At 44.3% G+C, this 23,280-nt stretch overlaps 1 non-coding gene across 1 annotated transcript; it reads left to right on the top strand.

Annotated features, from left to right (window-relative positions):
* Window positions 1–20,980: 20,980 nt before the first annotated feature.
* On the top strand, window positions 20,981–21,118 carry LOC119927785. Its single transcript, XR_005450756.1, has one exon. It is a non-coding gene; the product is annotated as a small nucleolar RNA SNORA7 (small nucleolar RNA).
* The last annotated feature ends 2,162 nt before the right edge of the window (window positions 21,119–23,280 follow it).

Here is a 23,280-nt window from a genome sequence, read left to right as displayed (position 1 = left end):
ACCATAAAACTCAATGCTGCCACTGAATTCTTCCTGCAAAATACATTATCCAAGGATGCAGGAATAGGCAAGAAATAATATTAAATCAAGAAGAGGAGAAGGTCTTCTGGGAAACTGGTGGAGTTTGGTGACAATGGGATTTGAAGCTCAATACTGAATTGAATGTCTTAAAAGCTTCAGCAGTGTGCTCTATCTGACTGTGAACATCTATAACTGCTACACTGAAGTCTTCTCAAGAAGTTTGGTTGGGATCACCTGGAGACTGAACTCAACATAAAATAGTTAACAGAATTACCAACAAAGGCAGGTTGAATACAGTCACAGACATACAATTCTTATTAGTAGTAGTATTGTACTGGTTAAGCACTTTCTATATGTCAAGCACTAAGACACATACTAGTTAATCGGTTTGGACACAGTCCCTGTCCCCCACGGGGCTCACAGCCTAAATAGGAGGAAGAACAACTATTGAATACCCATTTTACAGGTGATGGAACTGAGGCTTAGAGAAGTGAAATGAATTTCTCAAGGTCACACAGTAAGCAGGTGGGAGAGTCAGGATTAGAATCCAGGTCCTTTGACCCCCAGGCCTATACACTGCTCCTGACATGCCTGTTCATAGCATCACAGTTTCAATGAATGGGACAAGTAAGTAGAGTGCCACGTAAGATGATACCCAAACAGTTATTGTATGATGAACTGAAATGGAACACCCATAAGCAGACAGGACAGAAGACTATTTTATAGACATTCTTGAAGCACAGCCTCAAAGAACATGATCTAACAGAGAGACCATCCCAGAGAGTTGCCAACTGGTGAGGAATCGTTCCCTTTTAGAAGGGGCTTTGGAAACCTCAGAAAGCCTTGTAGTAGAATTTAAAAAACAGTGGCAAGTACTATAATAATAATAATAATAATAATAACTTTAATAATAATAATGGTATTTCTTAAACACTTATGTGTGCCAAGCACTGTTCTTAGACTGTTTTAAAACTGTGAGCCCACTGTTGGGTAGGGACTGTCTCTATATGTTGCCAACTTGTACTTCCCAAGCGCTTAGTACAGTGCTCTGCACACAGTAAGTGCTCAATAAATATGATTGATTGATTGATTGATTCTAAGTGCTGGGGTAGATACAAGCTAATTAAAATGGACACAGTCCCTGCCCCACATGGGGCTCACAGTCGTAATTGCCATTTTACTGATGAGGCAACTGAGGGACAGAGAAGTGAAGTGACTTGTCCAAGGTCATACAGCAGACAAGTGGCAGAGTCAGGATAAGAACCCAAGTCCTTCTGATTCCCAGGCCCATGCTCTACTAGGCCATGATGCTTTCACAAATGCAACAGAGCAGAATATAACAATCATTACATGCCTAGTGTGAAATTGTCCGTAAAATGGTGATTCAATATCTGTTCTCTCCCACAGACTGTAAATTAGTTATGGGCAGGGAACATGTCTGTTAATTCTGTTGCATTGTACTGTCCCAACTGCTTAGTACAGGGCTCTGCAAGTAGTAAGTGCTCAATAAATTAGAGAAGTAGCGTGGCTCAGTGGAAAGAGCCCTGGCTTTGGAGTCAGAGGTCATGGGTTCAAATCCTGGCTCTGCCAATTGTCTGCTGTGTGACTTTGGGCAAGTCACTTAGCTTCTCTGTGCCTCAGTTACCTCATCTGTAAAATGGGGATTAAGACTGTGAGCCCCTGTGGGACAACCTGATCACCTTGTAACCTCCCCAGTGCTTAGAACAGTGTTTTGCACATAGTAAGTGCTTAATAAATGCCATCATCATCATCATCAATAAAAAGCACTGATTGATTAGACTGTGACCCAAACACTGTACAGGGGACTGTGTCCAACTTAACTATCTTGCATCTACTCCAGCACTTAGTACAGTGCCTGGCACATAATAAGTGCTTAAATACCACAGTCATTAGTAGTAGTAGTAGCAGTTGTTGTAGTAGCAAATGGAGCATCAGGCACGCATGCATTTCTCCTCTGAACCATACCTGTGGGCCTGAGAGTCACGTGGACTTTGGTTCTAATCCTGGCTCCACCATTTCTCTGCTGTGTGACCTTGGGCAAGTCACTTAACTTCTCTGTGCCTCAGTTCCTTCATCTGGTAAAATGGGGATTAAGACAGGGAGCCCCATCTGGCACATGGACTGTGTCCAACCTGATTGGCTGGTATCTACCCCAGTGCTTAGTATAATGTCTGTCACATAGTAAATGCTTAACAAATACCCTTAAAAAAAATCAATCAATCCATCAATCGTATTTATTGAGCACTTACTGTGTGCAGAGCACTGTACTAAGTGCTTGGGAAGTACAAGTTGGCAACATATAGAGACAGTCCCTACCCAACAGTGGGCTCACAGTCTAAAAGGGGGGAGACAGAGAAGAAAACCAAACATACTAACAAAATAAAATAAATAGAATAGATATGTACAAGTAAAATAAATAAATAAATAGAGTAATAAATATGTACAAACATATACATATATATACAGGTGCTGTGGGGAAGGGAAGGAGGTAAGATGGGGGGGATGGATGGGGGACGAGGGGGAGAGGAAGGGGCTCAGTCTGAGAAGGCCTCCTGGAGGAGGTGAGCTCTCAGTAGGGCCTTGAAGGGAGGAAGACAGCTAGCTTGGCGGAGGGGCAGAGGGAGGGCATTCCAGGCCCGGGGGATGATGTGGGCCGGGGGTCGATGGCGGGACAGGCGAGAACGAGGCACGGTGAGGAGATTATCAGCAGAGGAGCGGAGGGTGCGGGCTGGGCTGGAGAAGGAGAGAAGGGAGGTGAGGTAGGAGGGGGCGAGGTGATGGAGAGCCTTGAAGCCCAGGGTGAGGAGTTTTTGCCTGACGCGCAGATTGATTGGTAGCCACTGGAGATATTTGAGGAGGGGAGTAACATGTCCAGAGCGTTTCTGGACAAAGACAATCCGGGCAGCAGCATGAAGTATGGATTGAAGTGGGGAGAGACACGAGGATGGAAGATCAGAGAGAAGGCTGGTGCAGTAGTCCAGACGGGATAGGATGAGAGTTTGAACGAGCAGGGTAGCGGTATGAATGGATAGGAAAGGGTGGATCTTGGCAATGTTGCGGAGCTGAGACCGGCAGGTTTTGGTCACGGCTTGGATGTGAGGGGTGAATGAGAGAGCAGAGTCGAGGATGACACCAAGGTTGCGGGCTTGTGAGACGGGAAGGATGGTAGTGTCGTCAACAGAGATGGGAATGTCAGGGAGAGGGCAGGGTTTGGGAGGGAAGACAAGGAGTTCAGTCTTGGACATGTTGAGTTTTAGGTGGCGGGCAGACATCCAGATGGAGATGTCCTGAAGGCAGGAGGAGATGCGAGCCTGGAGAGAGGGGGAGAGAGCGGGGGCAGAGATGTAGATCTGGGTGTCATCAGCGTAGAGATGATAGTTGAAGCCATGGGAGCGAATGAGTTCACCAAGGGAGTGAGTGTAGATCGAGAACAGAAGGGGACCAAGCACTGAACCTTGGGGAACCCCCACAGTAAGGGGATGGGAGGGGGAGGAGGAGTCTGCAAAAGAGACTGAGAATGAATGACCGGAGAGATAAGAGGAGAACCAGGAGAGGACGGAGTCTGTGAAGCCAAGGTCGGATAGCGTGTTGAGGACAAGAGGGTGGTCCACAGTGTCGAAGGCAGCTGAGAGGTCGAGGAGGATTAGGATAGAGTAGGAGCCGTTGGATTTGGCAAGCAGGAGGTCATTGGTGACCTTTGAGAGGGCAGTTTCCATGGAATGTAGGGGACGGAAGCCAGACTGGAGGGGGTCGAGGAGAGAGTTGGTGTCAAGGAATTCGAGGCAGCGTGTGTGGACAACTCGTTCAAGGAGTTTGGAAAGGAATGGTAGGAGGGATATGGGACGATAACTAGAAGGTGAAGTGGGGTCACTTCACTTCACTTCACTTAGGATGAGAGAGACATGGGCATGTTTGAAGGCAGAGGGGAAGGAACCAGTGGAGAGTGAGCGGTTGAAGCTGGAAGTTAAGGAGGGGAGAAGGGATGGAGTGAGAGATTTCATGAGATGAGAGGGAATGTCACCACTAATAGGACATCTCTGAGTAGGAAGGGCAGCCACATGTATATATGTTACATGTTATCACACCAAATGACTTTTGAAAGGGGTTTTCCTATAGTAATTCTAGCTCTACCCCAGAATTATGAATCATCCAGACTCCACCCAATCCAGATGCCAGTGGAAAGAACTGTATGACATTATTGCAACAACAGTTTATCCTCATCGCACTGCAACTATTTCACCATCATCAGCTAGAAAATGGGTAGGACAAACCTTCTGTGTTGATGTATCAATGGATCTGTGCTTAGGATCCATTTGGATCAAACTCTTAAGAACAAACCTTTCAGCACATTGGAACCCCAAAAAGCAAGTGTGCATATAAAATCTACCATTGATTAATTTAGAAATGATTGAACTCTAGAAACATGAAGAGCCTAATACCACTTTTGAGGGGAAAGAACAAGACACACAGCCAAACCCACTAACTAGCTCAGGACCACAAGTAACCAGGAAAAATTGTGAAAGCCGAGAAATAACTTAGAGCGGAAGCCAAAATAAAGTATAACGCAATGCGGTGATGATATTATTGATTCAGTTGGTCAAAGGACATTTCTCCATCTCTCCATACACTATTAAATATATCGTAATGCACACTGCCGTTATAATGAAGAATAATTCTAATATAGTCTTCAAAGTCTAAGACTTTGGAAGTGATTTTTGAATGAAGCCTCATCTTCAAAAAAGGCACCTGGTGGATTAAAAGAATTGTAAAGGACTGAAAACTCTTACATGGAAATTACTAACAAGCAAGTATACAGATCTAAAAACCTCATTTAAAAAATCAGCAGAATGGCCTATCAAGGCTTGAAAATTCCACATTCACTAGTGTGCTATGGCAGCAGTGTCTAGAAGTGGCCAAGCAATATACCTCCATGTTCTCCCTCTCCCTGGCTAGAAGGGACGTTGATACAGATGGCCAAAATTAGAGTCTAGTAGGGTTCACCTGAGTTAATCAATCAATCATATTTATTGATTGCTTACTGTGTACTAAGCACCGTACAAACCACTTGGGAGAGTATGATATAACTGAGTTAGTAGACATGCTCCATATCCACGAGGAGCTTATAGCCCAGAGGAGGATACAGACATTAATAAAAATGAATTACAGATATATTCACATTTACATAAGTGCTACAGGCAGAGGGTGGAGTGAATAAAGGGTGCAAATAATAATAATAATAATGGCATTTGTTAAGTGCTTATTACATGCAAAGCACTGTTGTAAGTGCTGGGGAGGATATAAGGTGATCAGGTTATCCCATGTGGGGCTCATAGTCTTCATCCCCATTTTACAGATGAGGGAACTGAGGCTCAGAGATGTTAAGCGACTTGCCCAAAGTCACACAGCTGACAAGTGGCAGAGCTGGGATTAGAACCCATGACCTCTGACTCCCAAGCCTGGGCTCTTTCCACTGAGCCATGCTGCTTCAGGGATGGATATCCAGGGGTGGAAGCTGCCAAATATGCCAAACCATGACAGTAGCCCCAGTGATGATGATGATAGTATTTGTTAAGCGCTTACTATATACCAAGCACTGTTCTAAGCGCTGGGGAAGATACAAGGTAATCAGGTTGTCCCACGTGGGGCTCACAGTCTTAATCCCCATTTTACAGATAGGATAACTGAGGCACAGAGAAGTTAAGTGACTTGCCCAAAAACACACAGCTGACAGGTGGTGGAGCTGGGATTAGAATCCATGACCTCTGACTCCCAAGCCCAGGCTCTTTTCACTAAGCCATACTGCTTCTCCAAGACTCAAGACTCTGGTCACAAAAGAATTAACAGAACTTCAGGTCTTAGACTATCAACATCTGACTTCACCCTTGTCAAGAGAAGGCCAAGAGCCCTGTCACTCATCTGGGGAATAGCAGAGGAGATACCTCCTCTCTAAACCAACCCTTTCCACCTGTGCTTCTGGCCCCATTCTTTCATAACTTTTTAAACAATCATCCCCTCCCTCCTTCCCTCTTTTACTATCTTCAACCATTCATTTTCTAATGGCTTCTTCCCCACTGTTTTCAAACATGCTTACGTATCCCCATCCTAAGAAAAATCCTTCCTTGACTTCACGATTCCCTCCAGTAATTATCCCATCTCCCTCCTACCATTCCTTGCCAAATGTCTCAAGAGAGTTGTTTAAGCTCACTGTCTCCACTTTATCTCCTCCAATTCTCTCCTTGAACTCACTTCCTCCCCCTTTCTCCCCAACAGAAACAGCCCTCTCTAAGGTAAACCATGACCTCTTTCTCACCAAATCTGATGGCCTCTATTCTATCCTAATCCTCCTAGACCTCTCAGCTACCTACAATACTGTTGACTATCCCCTTCTCCTTGAAACTTTACCCGACCTTGGCTTCACTGATGCTGCCCTCCTGGTTCTCCTCCTATCTCTCTGACTGCTCCTTCTCAGCCCCTTTTGCAGGCTCCTCTGCCTCCTACTCTCTGACAGCGGGGGTCCCTCAAAGCTCAGATCTAGGTCTCCTATTCTTCACCTGCATTCACTTCCTTGGAGAACTCATTTGCTCTCATGGCTTCAACTACCATCGCTATGCAGATAATTCCCAAATCTACATCTCCAGCCCTGACCTCTCTCCTTCTCTACAGTCTCACATTTTTTCCTGCCTTTAGGATATCTCTGCTTGGACATCCCTCTGTCACCTTGAACTTAACATGTCCAAAACAAAACTCTTTATCTTCCCACCCAAACTTTGTCCCCTCCCTGACTTTCCTATCACTGTAGAAAGCATCATCATCCTCCCTCTCTCAAAGGCCCCTAACTTGGCATTATCCCCAACTCATCTCTCTCATTCAACCCACATATTCAATCTATCACCAAATCCTATTGGTTCAACCTTCACAACACCACTAAAATCTCACCTTTCTTCTCCATCCAAACTGCTAGTATGTTGATTCCGGCATTTATCCTATCCCACTTTGACTGCTGCATCAGGCTCCATATCTTCCTACTCATCAATAACCTTCAATGACTGCCCACAATAATAATAATAATAATGGCATTTATTAAGCACTTACTATGTGTAAAGCACTGTTCTAAGCCCTGGGGAGGTTACAAGGTTATCAGGTTGTCCCACGGGGGGCTCACAGTCTTAATCCCCATTTTACAGATGAGGTAACTGAGGCCCGGAGAAGTTAAGTCACACAGCTGACAATTGGTGGAGCCAGGATTTGAACCCATGACCTCTGACTCCAAAACCCGTGTTCCACATTGACATCAAACAGAAACTCCTTACCACTGGCTTTGAAGCTCTCAGTCATCTTTTACCCTCCAACAACTATAGCCCAGTCTGCATACTTCGCTTCTATGGTGCCAACTTACTCACTGTGTCCCAAACTCGTCTATATCGCTCCCAACCCCTTTACTATGTCCTCTCCTTAGCTGGAACTCCCTCTCCATCCATATATGCCAGATCACCACTATCCCCACTTTCAAAGCATTATTAAGGTCACAACTCCTCTAAGAGATCTCTATATAAGAGATATATTACAAATTATTCATTCATTCATTCATTCATTCAATCGTATTTATTGAGCACTTACTGTGTGCAGAGCACTGAACTAAGCACTTGGGAAGTACAAGTTGGCAACATATAGAGACAGTCCCTACCCAACAGGGGGCTCACAGTCTAGAAGGGAGAGACAGAGAACACAACAAAACATATTAACAAAATAAAATAAATAGAATAAACATGTACAAATAAAATAGAGTAATAAATATGTACAAACATATATACATATATACAGTAGCTGTGGGGAGGGGAAGAAGGTAAAGCGGGGGATGGGGAGGGTGGGGAGGGGGGAGAGAAAGCAGGGGGCTCAGTCTGGGAAGGCCTCCTGGTGGAGGTGAGCTCTCAGTAGGGCCTTGAAGGGAGGAAGAGAGCTAGCTTGGCGGATGTGTGGAGGGAGGGCATTCCAGGCCAGGGGGAGGACGTGGGTTGGGGGTCGATGGTGGGACAGGCGAGAATGAAGCACGGTGAGGAGATTAGTGGCAGAGGAGTGGAGGGTGCGGGCTGGGCTGTAGAAGGAGAGAAGAGAGGTGAGGTAGGAGGGGGCGAGGTGATAAACAGCCTTGAAGCCGAGGGTGAGGAGTTTTTGCCTGATGTGTAGGTTGATTGGTAGCCACTGGAGATTTTTGAGGACATTATAATAATGCCTGCCTCTCCCTCTAGACTGTGAGCTCGCTGTGGTCAGGGAATGTGTCTGCCAACTCTCCTGGATTGTACTCTCCCAAACATTTAGTACAGTGCTCTGCACAAAGGAAGTGCTCAATAAATATCATTGATTGAACAATTGCTAATGACACCTTGCTCATGGTATTCTCCAACCTGGTACCCCTTTCCTACCAAGTCCTTCAACCAATCATTGGTATTCATTGAGCATTTATTTTGTGCACAGCCCTGAACAAACACTTTGGAAAGTACAATATAACAATAATAATAATTAATAATAATTATAGTACTAGTTAATTACTTACGATGTGCCAAATGCTGCCCTAAGCACTGGGGATGATATGAGTTAATCAGGTTGGACTCAGTCCCTGCCCCACATAGGGCTCACACTCTTATCCCCATTTTATAGATGAGGGAACTGAGGCACAGAGAAGTTAAGTGATGTGTCCAAGGTCACAGAAGACATGTGGCAGAGCTGGGATTAGAACCCAAGTCCTTCTGACTCCCAGGCCTGTGCTCTATTCATTCATTCAATCATATTTGTTGAGCACTTACTGTGTGCAGAGCACTGTACTAAGGGCTTGGGAAGTACAAGTTGGCAACATATAGAAACGTTCCCTACCCAACGATGGGTTCATCCACTAAGCCATGCTTCTCCCTATGACAATAATAGAGTCAGTAGATATGGTCCATGCCCATAGGGAATTTACAGTCTGCGGAGGGAGACAGACAGTAAAAGAAATTACAGAAAGGGAAAATACTACCAAGACCACAGTTTATCCCATCTCAAAACCCTCTTTAATAAACTCTTCACTGCTTTTTTTAAGGTATTTGTTAAACACATACTATGCGTCAAGTGCTGTACAGAACTAGGATAGATACAAGTTAATTAGATGGGACACAGTCCCTGTCCTACATGGGGCTCACGATAATAATAATAATAATAATAATAATAATAATAATAATAATAATAATAATAATAGCATTTGTTAAGTGCTTACTATGTGTGAAGCACTGTTCTAAGCACTGGGTGGATACAGGTGATCAGGTTGTCCCACATGGGGCTCACAGTCTTAATCCCCATTTTACAGATGAGGCAAAAAGGCCCAGAGAAGTTAAGTGACTTGACCAAAGTAACACAGCTGACAAATGGCAGAGCCGGGATTAGAAACCATGACCTCTGGCTCCCAAGCCCGTGCTCTTTCCACTGACCCATACTGCTTAAATCTAAGTAGGAGGGAGAACAGGTATTTAACCCCATTTTACAGATGAGGAAATTGAGGCCCAGAGAAGTTAAGTGACTTGCCCAAGGTCACACAGTGAGGAAGTGGCAGACCCAGGATAAGAACCAGGTCTTCTGACTCTGAGGTCTGTGCTCTTCAATTAATCCATGCTGCTTCAATTAATCCACAATATCCCAGTCATGTCAACTCAACACCCACACTAGTACTGATTCACTCCATTGAATCCCGCAGTTAGAAAAGAAGAAAAAGAGGAGGAGGAAGAGGATCCGAGTCACTCAGCTCTCTCCCCATTACTTATCTTCTCTCCTTTCCCACTACGAGCCAGATTTTGCTCCTCTATTTCCCACCTACACATTGTCCTTTGATCTATCATCACCCACTATTGACCCCTTACTCACACCCTCCCACCTGCCTGGACTCTCTAATAATAATAATAATTGTAGTATTTGTTAAGTGCTTACTTTGTGCCAGGCACAGTACTAAGCACTGTGGCGGATACAACCACATCAGGTTGGACACAGTCCCTGTCCCACATGGGGCTCACAGTCACAATCCACATTTCACAAATGAGGTAAGTAAAGCACAGAGAAGTGAAATGACTTTCCCAAGGTCACACAGTAGCCAAGTGGCAGAGCTGGGATTAGAACCCATGACCTTCTGACTCCCAGGCCAGGGGGAGTCCATTAGACGACACTGCTTCTCTCTCCTCCTAGACATCCGAAAGACCAGGATTCTTCCTATCTTCTAAGCCTGACCATAAAATGATACCTTCCATGATTAGGCTTTCATCCTCCTACCCTGTTTCACCTCCCTATGGCCTCAACATTGCACTTAGTCCCACCCCAACCTCTTAGGTACTCATCAAACCTCCAAGGCACTTCTGTGTAAGTATCCTTATTATCAGTTGCTTCCCCAACCTGCGATTTCTTTTAATGTCTGTCTCCCCATTTAGACTGTAAACTCCTTGAGGGCAGAGATCGTGTCTACCATCCATATTGCACTCTCCTAAGAGTTTAGCACAGCGCTCTGCAGAAAGTAATCAATAAATACCACTGATTATTTGTAAACTCAGTTATTTATTTAGCTCTCCTGATATATCTGCCCTACTCCCTGCTACAATTTTGTTCTTCCTCCTGCTCCTTTTTGAAAATACTGTTTTGCTTTTGACACCCTATTATACTGTCAGCTCCTTGCGGAGAGCAAACTGTATGTCCGCCTAACGAATTGTCCCAAATGCTGAGTATTTTTTAATAGTATTTATTAAGCACTTAGTATGTTCCAGGCACTGTACTAAGCACTGGGGAGATTCAAGGTAATCAAGTTGGACATACTCCCTGTCCCACATGGGTCTCATGGTCTTAATCCCCATTTGACAGATCGGGTAACTGAGGCCACAGAGAAGTGAAATGACTTGCACAAGGTCATACAACAGACAAGTGGCAGAGCTGGGATTAGAACCCAGGTCCTTCTGACTCTCAGGCCTGTGCTGTATCCACTAGGCCGAGCTGAGTAACCATAGAGAAACCATGTACCCTTCCCATCATGACATTTCAGGATTGGGAGCAGGATTAGAGGGATGTGGGGGTGAAGGTGGGGGGCTGACACTCCAGAGTGGTTAGTCCTTTAGTATGTAAGATCACTGTGGGCAGGGAACCTGTCATCAACCTTTTTCAATTTGTCCTCTCCAAGCACTTAGCGTAGTGCTGTGCAGCAGTAGTGCTCAATAAATACAACTGAAATGTTTAGTCTAGCTTTATTTCTATTTATTCTGATGACTTGACACCTGTCCACATGTTTTGTTTTGTTGTCTGTCTCCCCCTTCTAGATTGTGAGCCTGTTGTTGGGTAGGGACCGTCTCTATATGTTGCCGACTTGTACTTCCCAAGTGCTTAGTACAGTTCTCTGCACACAGTAAGCGCTCAATACGATTGAATGAATGAATGAATATGGTGCTCTGCAAACAGTAAGAGCACAATAAATGCAATTGAGTGATTGACCAGATTTGTTCTAGTGTACTCTCCCAAGCGCTTAGTACAGTGCTCTGCACATAGTAAGCACTCAATAACTACCACTGATTAATGGATTGTTAGATTGTGCTCTCCCAAATGGTTAGTTCAGGGCTCCGCACACAGTAAGTGCATAATAAATATCATTCATCAACATTCAGGCCCCCTGCTCATGACATGCTCTGTCCGGGGGGCCTCAAGGCACTTCAACTCCAAAAGCGTCCAGCCTGGCATATTTGAGAAGAACCCTATGGTCCCTTTGACCACTGGACTTGTTGGATTCAGTGGGAGGCAGAGGAAGATCCCAAAAAAGAGTCTGAGAATGAGAAGCCACAGAGATTGCAGGAGAACCAGGAGTCAGTGAAGCTGAGGTTGGATAGTGTTTCCAGGAGAAGGGGGTGGTAGGGGCCTCCTCCAGGAGGCCTTCCCAGATTGAGCCCCCTCCTTCCTCTCCCCCTCGTCCCCCTCTCCATCCCCCCGTCTTACCTCCTTCCCTTCCCCACAGCACCTTTATATATGTATATATGTTTGTACATATTTATTACTCTATTTATTTATTTATTTTACTTGTACCTATCTATTCTATTTATTTTATTTTGTTAATATGTTTGGCTTTGTTCTCTGTCTCCCCCTTCTAGACTGTGAGCCCACCGTTGGGTAGGGACTGTCTCTATATGTTGCCAACTTGTACTTCCCAAGCGCTTGGTACAGTGCTCTGCACACAGTAAGCGCTCAATAAATACGATTGATTGATTGGTAGACAGTATCGAAGGCAGCTGAGAGATCGAGGAGGGTTAGGATGGAGTAGAGGCAGTTGGATTTGGCAAAAAAGAGATCATTTGTGACATTTGAGAGGGTGGTTTCTGTGAAGTAAAGGGGACAGGATGGAAATCTGATTGGAGGGAGTCAAGGAGAGAATTGGAGGAGAGGCATCTCAAAAACATTTGGTACAGTGCTCTGCACATTGTAAATGCCTAATAAATGCTATTGATGATGATGATGAAGATGTAGTTTTGTATCAGTACAATTTCATCTTCCCTACCCAGTCTAACTCTTGTGTTCTTTTTTACCAAATGCTTAGTGCATTGCTCAGTGCACAGTAAAGTGTTTAATAAATCCTACTATTACCATTACAGTGATTACTCAAAAGATTAGGGCTCAAAAGACTCCCAATATACCCCATTGCTTGATTGTGCCAAAAGTGTTTGTAGGGGAAAAGAAAAGGGAGTGAGGGGAGAGAAGTGAATTATTTCTCCTAGATAAAAAAATGAAGCTTACTTAGTTTCTGGGCAATAATGATCACTATAGTGGCCCCTGATATTCTCTCCCCAGTAAATATCTACCCTCAAATAAAATTAGTAAAATTGTCCCTAGTAATCTTCAATAGGAATAAAAACGAGATTTATATTTATGCACCATTTCTGAACTCCACAGTGCAATTTTCATGCACTCACCTTCGTTGCTGCCTAGGATGGCATAAAGAGTCTGAAAGATAGCATGTTCTGTTGAGTCACTCTTACTCCAGATGTCTTTCTCCCTCACTAGCTCCATAGTGCTACTCTGTGACAACAGAAGGCTGTGCTTGCCCAGCAGTAATAAATACTCTGAAACAGAGTGGGCAGGATGAGCATTGGGACCGTAGAATGTTTTCAATTATTGTTCATTCCATTTGAATGTGCTTAACTCCTGGACTACGTTAAAACGTTTATATATAGACATATACTATGGGAACACACCTATTCAGTTTTTCCTGTACAGTACATCAGTGTGCAGGAAATGAGACTTACTGTAACAGTCTCCTGCAGCCCCAGCCCACTCCCCTTTCCCTGATTTTGATAGGTACCTCCTCTCCCCGGTCAACGGAAATGTGGGGGAAGACGGAAAGCCACCTCCACTCCTCCATCTCAGATTATCTCACAGTCAAGGTGTTAATAATCTGATTTACAACCTCTCCTGCTGTTTGTCTGTAATAATAATAATAATCATGTTATTTGTGAACAGATTTAGATTTTTGGAACAGTGCTAGGGTAGATACCAGTAAATCATGTTGGAGTGCTCTGCACACAGTAAGCGCTCAATAAATACAATTGATGATGATGATGATGAAGATAAGTGACTTATCCAAGGTGCCGCAGCAAGCAAGTGACAGAGCCTGGATTAGAGCTCCAGGTTATGAGATCCCCATCGCTGCAATAATTATAGAAGTGTGGAACCTAGAAGGATCTCAGAGAAGACCATAGAAGCCAATATTCCTTTTGAAGCAGAGGCCGATGAGGGAGTTTTTAGGGAATTAGAGAAAAAGGTGAGGAAAAGAGAGAGACTGCCAGAGGGGGAAAGCCACAAATTGCAGAGGGGCAGACAGGAGGGACTGTCAGTTTAACCTTCACAGCATTGCTTAAATCTGCCCTTTCTTCAAGAAGCAGCGTGGCTCAGTGGAAAGAGCACGGGCTTTGGAGTCAGAGATCATGGGCTCAAATCCCAGCTTGGCCAATTGTCAGATGTGTGACTTTGGGCAAGTCACTTAATAATAATAATGATGATGATGGTATTTGTTAAGCGCTTACTACATGACAAGTACTGTTCTGAGCCTCATCTGGAAAATGGGGATGAAGACTGTGAGCCCCCCGTGGGACAACCTGATCACCTTGTAACCTCCCCAGCGCTTAGAACAGTGCTTTGCACGTAGTAAGCACTTAATAAATGACATCATCATCATCATCACCCAGTTAATTCCATTGACTGATGGATTGATTGAATTTATTTTCCCTTTTAAACTGCGAGCCCACTGTTGGGTAGGGACTGTCTCTATATGTTGTCAACTTGTACTTCCCAAGCACTTAGTACAATGCTCTGCACACAGTATGCGCTCAATAAATACGATTGATTGATTGATTGATTGATTGGGGCTCACAATCTTAATCCTCATTTTGCAGATGAAGTGACTGAAGTACAGAGAAGTGACTGAGGTCCAGAGAAGTGAAGTGACTTGTTCAGGGTCCCAGAACAGACAAGTGGTGGAGCTAGGATTAGAACCTAGGTCCTCTGGCTCCCAGACCAGTGCTCTATCAACCAGGCAATGCCGCTTAAGAATTAGAAATTCAACTTCTAACTGCTGTTGCTTCATCAGTCAGTAAATGGCATTCATTCAGTGCTTACTGTGTGCAGAGCACTGCACTAAGCACATGGGACAGCACAATACAATAACATTGTAGACACTATACATACCCCAAGGAGAGACAGTCAAGAGGAGTAGCTTACATAATTTAACTGACCAATTAATCAATCAGTCAACAGTATCTAAGTGCTTACTCTATGCAGAGCAGCATGACCAACTAGAAAGAGCACAGACCTGGTAATAAGAGGACCTGTGCTCTAATCCTGACTCCACCAATTTTCTGCTGTGTGTTCTTGGGCAAGTTACTTAACTTCTCTGTGTCTTAGTTTCCTCTTCTGTAAAATGGGCATCAAATCCTTGTTCTCCCCTCTACGAGCCCCATCAATCAATCAATCATATTTATTGAGCACTTACTGTGTGCAGAGCACTGTACTAAGCGCTTGGGAAGTACAAGTTGGCAACATATAGAGACGGTCACTACCCAACAGTGGGCTCACAGTCTAGAAGGGGGAGACAGAGAACAAAACCAAACATATTAACAAAATAAAATAAATAGAATAGATATGTACAAGTAAAATCAATAAATAAATAAATAAATAGAGTAATAAATATGTTCAAACATATATACATATATACAGGTGCTCTGGGGAAGGGAAGGAGGTAAGATGGGGGCATGGAGGGGGCAAGGGGGAGAGAAAGGAGGGGGCTCAGTCTGGGAAGGCCTCCTGGAGGAGGTGAGCTCTCAGTAGGGCCTTGAAGGGAGGAAGAGAGCTAACTTGGCCGATGTGCGGAGGGAGGGCATTCCAGGCCAGGGGGATGACGTGGGCCGGGGGTCAACGGCGGGACAGGCGAGAACGAGGGACGGTGAGGAGTTTAGCAGCAGAGGAGGGGAGGGTGCGGGCTGGGCTGTAGAAGGAGAGAAGGGAGGTGAGGTAGGAGGGGGAGAGGTGATGGACAGCCTTGAAGCCCAGGGTGAGAAGTTTCTGCCTGATGCACAGATTGATTGGTAGCCACTGGAGAGTTTTGAGGAGGGGAGTAACATGCCCAGAGCGTTTCTGGACAAAGACAATCCGGGCAGCAGCATGAAGTATGGATTGAAGTGGGGAGAGACACGAGGATGGGAGATCAGAGAGAAGGCTGATGCAGTAGTCCAAACGGGATAGGATGAGAGCTTGAACGAGCAGGGTAGTGGTTTGCATGGAGAGGAAAGGGCGGATCTTGGCAGTGTTGTGGAGCTGAGACCGGCAGGTTTTGGTGACGGCTTGGATGTGAGGGGTGAATGAGAGACTGTGTTCAACATGATTGTCTTGTAGCTACCCCAGTGTTTTGCATAGTACTTGTTGCATAGTAAGTGCTTAATAAATACCATTCATTCATTCAATCGTATTTATTGAGCACTTACTGTGTGCAGAGCACTAATTATTATTATTATTATTATCACTTCTACTAGCACAGTGTTAAGCATTTTGGGAACTCCAAATTAAAAATCACCCATGCCCTTAAGCAGCTTACAGTCTAGTTCTTTACAGTCTATACAGATTCTAAAATAAATTACAAGTAGGCAGAAGCTTCTGAGTTAAAGATACCTAAGTTTGTTGCGGTCAGGGAATGTGTCTACCAATTCTGTTGTATTGTACCCTCCCAAGTCCTCGGTACAGTGCTCTGCACACAGTAAGTGTTCATCGATTGACTGATGTACAGATGTTGCAGGGATGGGGTGGAATGAGTATCTAAGTATTTAGGGATGGGGCCTCAAGTGCAGAGATAGAGAATGTATTGAGTATTTTCAATAACTTATCTGAACTTATCTGGGCGTATTCTGTCATTCATAGTACCAAAGGATTTATACTTGCTTTGGATACTACATCAGGACCCTCAGAGAGAAGCCTTTATATAAACTAAATCGATTGTGGGTGTGGGTGTGTATAGCAATCAACCAATCAGTGGGGGGTTTTTGAACTACTGAATGCAAAATGTGATACAAATGCTCAGTAGAGGACAGCAGAACCAAGATACCCATTCTATGCCCCTTCCAGTCTGTAAGCTCCTTGTGAGCAGGGATCATGTCTACCTACTCTAACGCATTGTATTTGCTCTTCTCAGCACTTACTACAGCATTCTGAACTCAGTAAGTGCTCAAGAAATTCCACTGATTAATTGACTGATTGTCCTCAAAAGGTTTACAATTTAATTGGAGAGACAGGGAAGAAGAATTTACAAAAGCTGAGAGCAGAACAAAGAATAAGGACAACAGAAAGCAGAATAACTACATCAGGTTGAAATACCTGAATAAATAATTGGGTATACAATTAAGTATTTGCATAAAAGTTGAGGATGGGAATACATTACACATGTGCCAAAGATGCCTGTTGAGTTAATGAACTAACGGAATATGAATTAATTTGGAGTGACTCTTTTGGAAGAGGTAGGATTTTATCAATCCCTCGATGATATTTATTGAGTCTGTGTTGAACACTGTACTGGATGGTTAGGAGGGCTTTAAGATGAGGAGAGCTCAGCATGTGTAACGAAGACATAAGTATTAAAAATTAACCAGCCTAAGGAGTTCTGGGGATTTTTTTAAAGTCATTCATTGCTGAATTTTCCAAGTAATGCAGTCAACACTGTTAACTACTACTCTTCTCAGGTACAGTCAGGTGAATTTCTGCAAACATATGCAGTATCATGTGTTCACATATGGCTAGTCTGCCCACAAAATATTGCTTAAAGCCCATCCCAGTAGCTTTCAAATGTTCATGGAGTCTACACGGGGTTTGCCTCATAACTCAAAAGTGAATATATGTTCTTCCCAAAAACAATCAGAAAATGCCATGACTCATCCATCTACATGAAAATACTGGAAATATAAAAATTAAAAAACACCCTGCATCACTGATGAAATAGTCATACTAAGAGGAAAAGAAGGAGTGCACCGCTCTTAAAAACATTAGCCAACTAAACGGTTTCAATTTCTCCCCAACATCGGAAAGTTATAATGCTTTTAAAATTGTGAAATTGTACTAGCAAACACACTGGGCGTTGTTCTTCACTTTTAAAGAGTTAGGGTTCACAAGAGTTTTCACCGGAAGGAAATGATTAAGGATTTAATCCAATTTCAGTGCTTACACATCACTCATGGAACTTAGATTTACAAGAATAGGCTATTCCCTCTCACTGCTTTTGTTCTATTAAAAAGAGCCTGCAATTGTCACCTTTTAGGCCTGAGCCTGGTGGTTAGCCCAGATGTGAAGGAAGGGCTGTACTATGATCCTCAACAATGATGGGACCATACTAAGATGTGAAGCAGTATGCCCTAGTGGATAGACCATAAGCCTGAGAGTCAGAAGAACCTGGGTTCTAATACTGGCTCCACTCCTTGTTTGCTGTGTGGCCTTGGGCAAGTCACTTTACTGCTCAGTGCCTCATCTGCAAAAAAAAGATTAATACTGTGGGCCCCATATGGGACATAAACTGTGTCCAACATGATAAGCTTGCATTCATTCAGTCAGTCATTCATTCAATCGCATTTATTGAGCGCTTACTGTGTGCAGAGCACTGTACTAAGCATTTGGGAAGTACAAGTCGGCAACATATAGAGACGGTCCCTACCCAACAACGGGCTCACAGTCTAGATGGGGGAGACAGACAAGAAAACAAAACATGTAGGCAGGTGTCAAAATCGTCAGACCAAATAGAATTAGACTGTGAGCCCGCTGTTGGGTAGGGCCCGTCTCTACATGTTGCCAACTTGTACTTCCCAAGCGCTTCGTACAGTGCTCTGCATACAGTAAGTGCTCAATAAATATGATTGAATTAAAGCTATATGCACATCATTAACAAAATAAATAGAACAGTAAATATGTGCAAGTAAAATAGAGTAATAAATCTGTACAAATATATATACAGGTGCTGTAGGGAGGGGAAGGAGGTAGGGAAGGGGGGATGGAGAGGAGGATTGGAAAAAGGGGGCTCAGTCTGGGAAGGCCTCCTGGAGGAGGTGAGCTCTCAGTAGGGCCTCAGCGCTTAGTACAGTGGCTGGCATACAGTAAGGGCTTACCAAATACCATAAAAAAAAGTGATCAGAAGTTTCAAAAGTGGTAGGTGGTCACACTTTTGGGAGAGTGCTGGCTGATATCTGAGAAACCAGTTCTTTCTTTGGGCTAGGGGTGACACAGCAGAAAAAATGGGGAAGAAATGGAGAAGAACATCTGTCCTCCTTTTCAGGGTCCCGTACAGGCGATGTCATCATCACTGCTGCTGCTTCTGCTGCTGTTGGTCCAATTACCTGCATCAACACAGGGGCAGCACTGGTCCATGACCGTGTAAGATGAGCTTCCTAGCTCCCGAATCCCCCGGGTGCTTAGTGGCAAAAGCAAGGCCTTGGGAGACAGAGGATATAGGTTCAAATCCCGAATCCTCACTTGTCTGCTGTGTGAGCTTGGGCAAGTCACCTAACTTCTCTGTGCCTCAGTTCCCTCATCTGTAAAATTGGACGTTAAGACTGTGAGCCCCATGTGGAACAACCTGATTACCTTGTATCTACCCCAGCGCTTAGAACAGTGGTTCATTCATTCATTCATTCAATCGCATTTACTGAGCGCTTACTGTGTGCAGAGCACTGTACTAAGCGCTTGGGATGTACAAGTTGGCAACATTTAGAGACGGTCCCTACCCAACAGTGGGCTCACAGTCTAGAACGGGGAGACAGAGAACAAAACATATTAACAGAATAAAATAAATAGAATAAATATGTACAAGTAAAATAAATAAATAAATAGAGTAACAAATACATACAAACATATATACATATACACAGGTGCTGTGGGGAAGGGAAGGAGGTAAGGCGGGGGGGAAGGAGAGGGGGAGGAGGGGGATAGGAAGGAGGGGGCTCAGTCTGGGAAAGCCTCCTGGAGGAGGTGTGCTCTCAGTAGGGTCTTGAAGGGAGGAAGAGAGCTAGCTTGGCGGATGTGGGGAGGGAGGGCATTCCAGGCCAGGGGGATGATGTGGGCTGGGGGTCGACAGCGGGAAAGGCGAGAACGAGGCACGGTGAGGAGATTATCATCATCATCAATCGTATTTATTGAGCGCTTACTATGTGCAGAGCACTGTACTAAGCGCTTGGGAAGTACAAATTGGCAACATATAGAGACAGTCCCTACCCAACAGTGGGCTCACAGTCTAAAAGTCTAAAAGATTAGCGGCAGAGGAGCAGAGGGTACAGGCTGGGCTGGAGAAAGAGAGAAGGGAGGTGAGATAGGAGAGGGCGAGGTGATGGACAGCCTTGAAGCCGAGGGTGAGGAGTTTCTGCCTGATGCGTAGGTTGATTGGTAGCCACTGGAGATTTTTGAGGAGGGGAGTAACATGCCCAGAGCATTTCTGGACAAAGACAATCCGGGCAGCGGCCTGAAGTATGGATTGAAGTTGATAGAGACAGGAGGATGGGAGATCAGAGAGGAGGCTGATACAGTAGTTCGCTGATAGTGAATAATAATAATAATAATTGCATTTATTAAGCACTTACTATGTGCAAAGCACTGTTCTAAGCACTGGGGAGGTTACAAGGTGATCAGGTTGTCCCACGGGGGGCTCACAGTCTTAATCCCCATTTTACAGATGAGGTAACTGAGGCCCAGAGAAGTTAAGTGACTTGCCCAAAGTCACGCAGCTGACAGTTGGTGGAGTCAGAATTTGAACCCATGACCTCTGACTCCAAAGCCCATGCTCATTCCACTGAGCGATGCTGCTTCAGAACTACTAACATTAGACAGCCAGCACGGACCATGGTGGTTGGTAACTGCTGTCTCCCCGGACCCTCCATAATCTATACCCTGGCCCCATCTGCCAGCAATCTGATTGTTCTATTTGTCTTTGCTCAAAAAATACCTTATGCTCTACCCCCACCCACTCTGGAAGAACTACTACTGAGAATGGCCCACGGTTCAATAATTACAATGGACATCAGGGAGGGTTGGAAAATGATGGTTTGCTTCGCTCTACCCCCATTGCCCTTCTCCTTCCTCATCCCTATCTTTCCCCTTTCCTCTTTTTCCTTCTCCCTCTTCTTCATTTTCCCTTCCTCTCCCTTTCTTTCCCATTCTTCTCTCTCTCTTCCTCTTTATTTCCCTCTCTCCAAGCTTCCCTTTCTGCAACTTTCCCTGTTGTTTCCTCCTTCCAACCCTCCAACAGCACACATGTCTCTCTTTCTCTCTGTGTCTTTCTGTACTATACAGCTCTTTTCTTTTGTCCTGGTCCTTTAGAGGCCAGGCCTCCATCCCTCTGGAACGCCCGAGAATCCAATCATCATATTCTGGAGAGTAGAAGTAGGAGCTCCTCTCAGGGTCACATTTGGGGAGTTTCCAGTACTCTACCAGTCTCAGCTATGGGAGGGAGAGTCAAGCAGAGGCATACCCATTCCATTCCTAGCTTGGGAAGTGGCTAGAGAGTGGAAGGAAATCTGCTACAAGTCAAAACTCACCCATGCTGGGCAGCAGCGGCATGGGAGAGAATTGAAGGCGGAGACTCGAGTTTACTGTGCAGAAGGTGGCAATGGTAAACAACTGCTGCATTTTTACCAAGAAAACTCTATGGATACACTACCAGAATGATTGAAGATGGAAAGCGAGGCATTCTAGGAGAGATGTGTCTGTGTTGTCTCCATGGGTCAGAGACAACTCGACGGCATAAGACAAGACAAGAATTAGGAACAGCATTGCCTGCTAGTTAAAGGACAGGCCTGGGAGTCAGAGGACCTGGGATCTAATTCATTCATTCAATCGTATTTATTGAGCGCTTACTGTGTGCAGAGCACTGTACTAAGCACTTGGGAAGTACAAGTTGGCAACATATAGAGACGGTCCCTACCCAACAGCGGGCTCACAGTCTAGAAGGGGGAGACAGACAACAAAACAAAACATATTAACAAAATAAAATCAATAGAATAGTAAATATGTACAAGTAGAATAAATAGAGTAATAAATATGTACAAACATATACAGGTGCTGTGGGGAGGGGAAGGAGGTAAGGCGGGAGGGATGGGGAGGGGGAGGAGGGGGAGAGGAAGAAGGGGGCTAATCTACTTGTCCGCTGTGTCTGCACCACTTGTCTGCAAGCAAGTCACTTAACTTCTCTGCACCTCAATTACTTCATCTATAAAATAGTGATTAAGATTGTTGTGAGCCCCATGTGGGACATGGGCTGTCCCCAACCGGATTATTTTGTATCTACCCCAGCACTCAGTACAGTGTCTGGCACATAGAAAGCACTCAACGAATATCATTTTTTTTTTAAAAAAAGGAGCGAGTGAACAGCCCTGAAGCAGAATGGTTGTTTACAAAACCTTTTCCCTTGGCTTATCTCTACCCAGACTAGGTGTCAGGACTGTTAATATTTTGAGCATCTCTTACTTTCATTTTTTATCCTCAAATGACAGAGATTTGGGATTCTTATGGAATGAAATACTCTTGTTGTTGTTGCACATGTGATTTAGACTCTATGTCTATGTCTGTTTGTATCTACCCCAGGACTTAGTACAGTGCCTTGCACATAGTAAGCTCTTTAATACCATAATAATAATCATAACAATGTCCTCCAGGCTGTAAACTCACTGTGGGCAGGGAACAGGTCTATCAACTCTGGTATGCTGTACTCTCCCAAGCGCTTAATATAGTGCTCTGCACACAGTAAGCACTCAATAAATACTGCTGAATGAGTGATCTATGTGTCCCTTTCCTCACTCATAGTTACTGCCATCAGATTCCTATTTCATCATCCACATATTCTCAATGAGGAGAAAAGGAAACTTGAAATCACTTGGAGATTATTAGATTGCTTATCTGAGCAAATGTAGAACAAGTCAATTTTAAAATGAGGACAAAGTACTTTCAGACTTTCCCCAAGTTTTTAAAAAACGTTTTCACATAATTAACAATAGCCACTCTCCTTACGTGTTAAAGAGGCAATGGGATCCATTGGCACTCATGACATGACATCTTTACATTAGAAAAAAGGATTTTGTTGCATATACACATTCAAAAACGAAATCCAATTTTTAGGAATGACTTTAGAGACAGCTGAACATTTTGATTCAAGAAGTCCCACTCACTAAATACCTTTAGCGTCTGTTAGGGTCACTAATGCCAAAAACCTTTCAACCAAGATCACCAAGACCTAACAGCCATCACAGACTCTTGAAGAATCTCGGCTTATCCCTGAAGCATAGATAGTGTTGATACAATTATAACTACTCAACCGAATAATACTCTTAGGAGCACCTAGGCCTCCTGCATCCTGCGTTAACCACTGCATCAGCTTCCTTGATGATCTCGCTACCCACTGCTTCTCCTCTTTCCAGTGCATTCTTCATTCTGCTGCCCATATTATTTTTCTGAAAAGAACCCTCAGTTCATGTCTCCTCTCTCCTCAAAAGCCTCCAGTGGTCACTCATCTCCATAAATAGACACTCCTTGGCATCAGCTTTAAGGCCCAAAATCAGCTTTCATCACCCTATCTCACCTCATTGATTTCTTACTACAAGTGCAGTCCACAAACTCCACTCCTCTAACATTGAGCTACTCGTTGTAATTCGATCTCAAATAGCTTGCCGCCGACCCCTTTCCCACATCCTCCTT

The sequence above is a fragment of the Tachyglossus aculeatus genome, chromosome 4 (assembly GCF_015852505.1).
Source record: "Tachyglossus aculeatus isolate mTacAcu1 chromosome 4, mTacAcu1.pri, whole genome shotgun sequence".
Taxonomy (NCBI): domain Eukaryota; kingdom Metazoa; phylum Chordata; class Mammalia; order Monotremata; family Tachyglossidae; genus Tachyglossus; species Tachyglossus aculeatus.
This window is presented reverse-complemented; position numbering and strand designations above follow the sequence as displayed.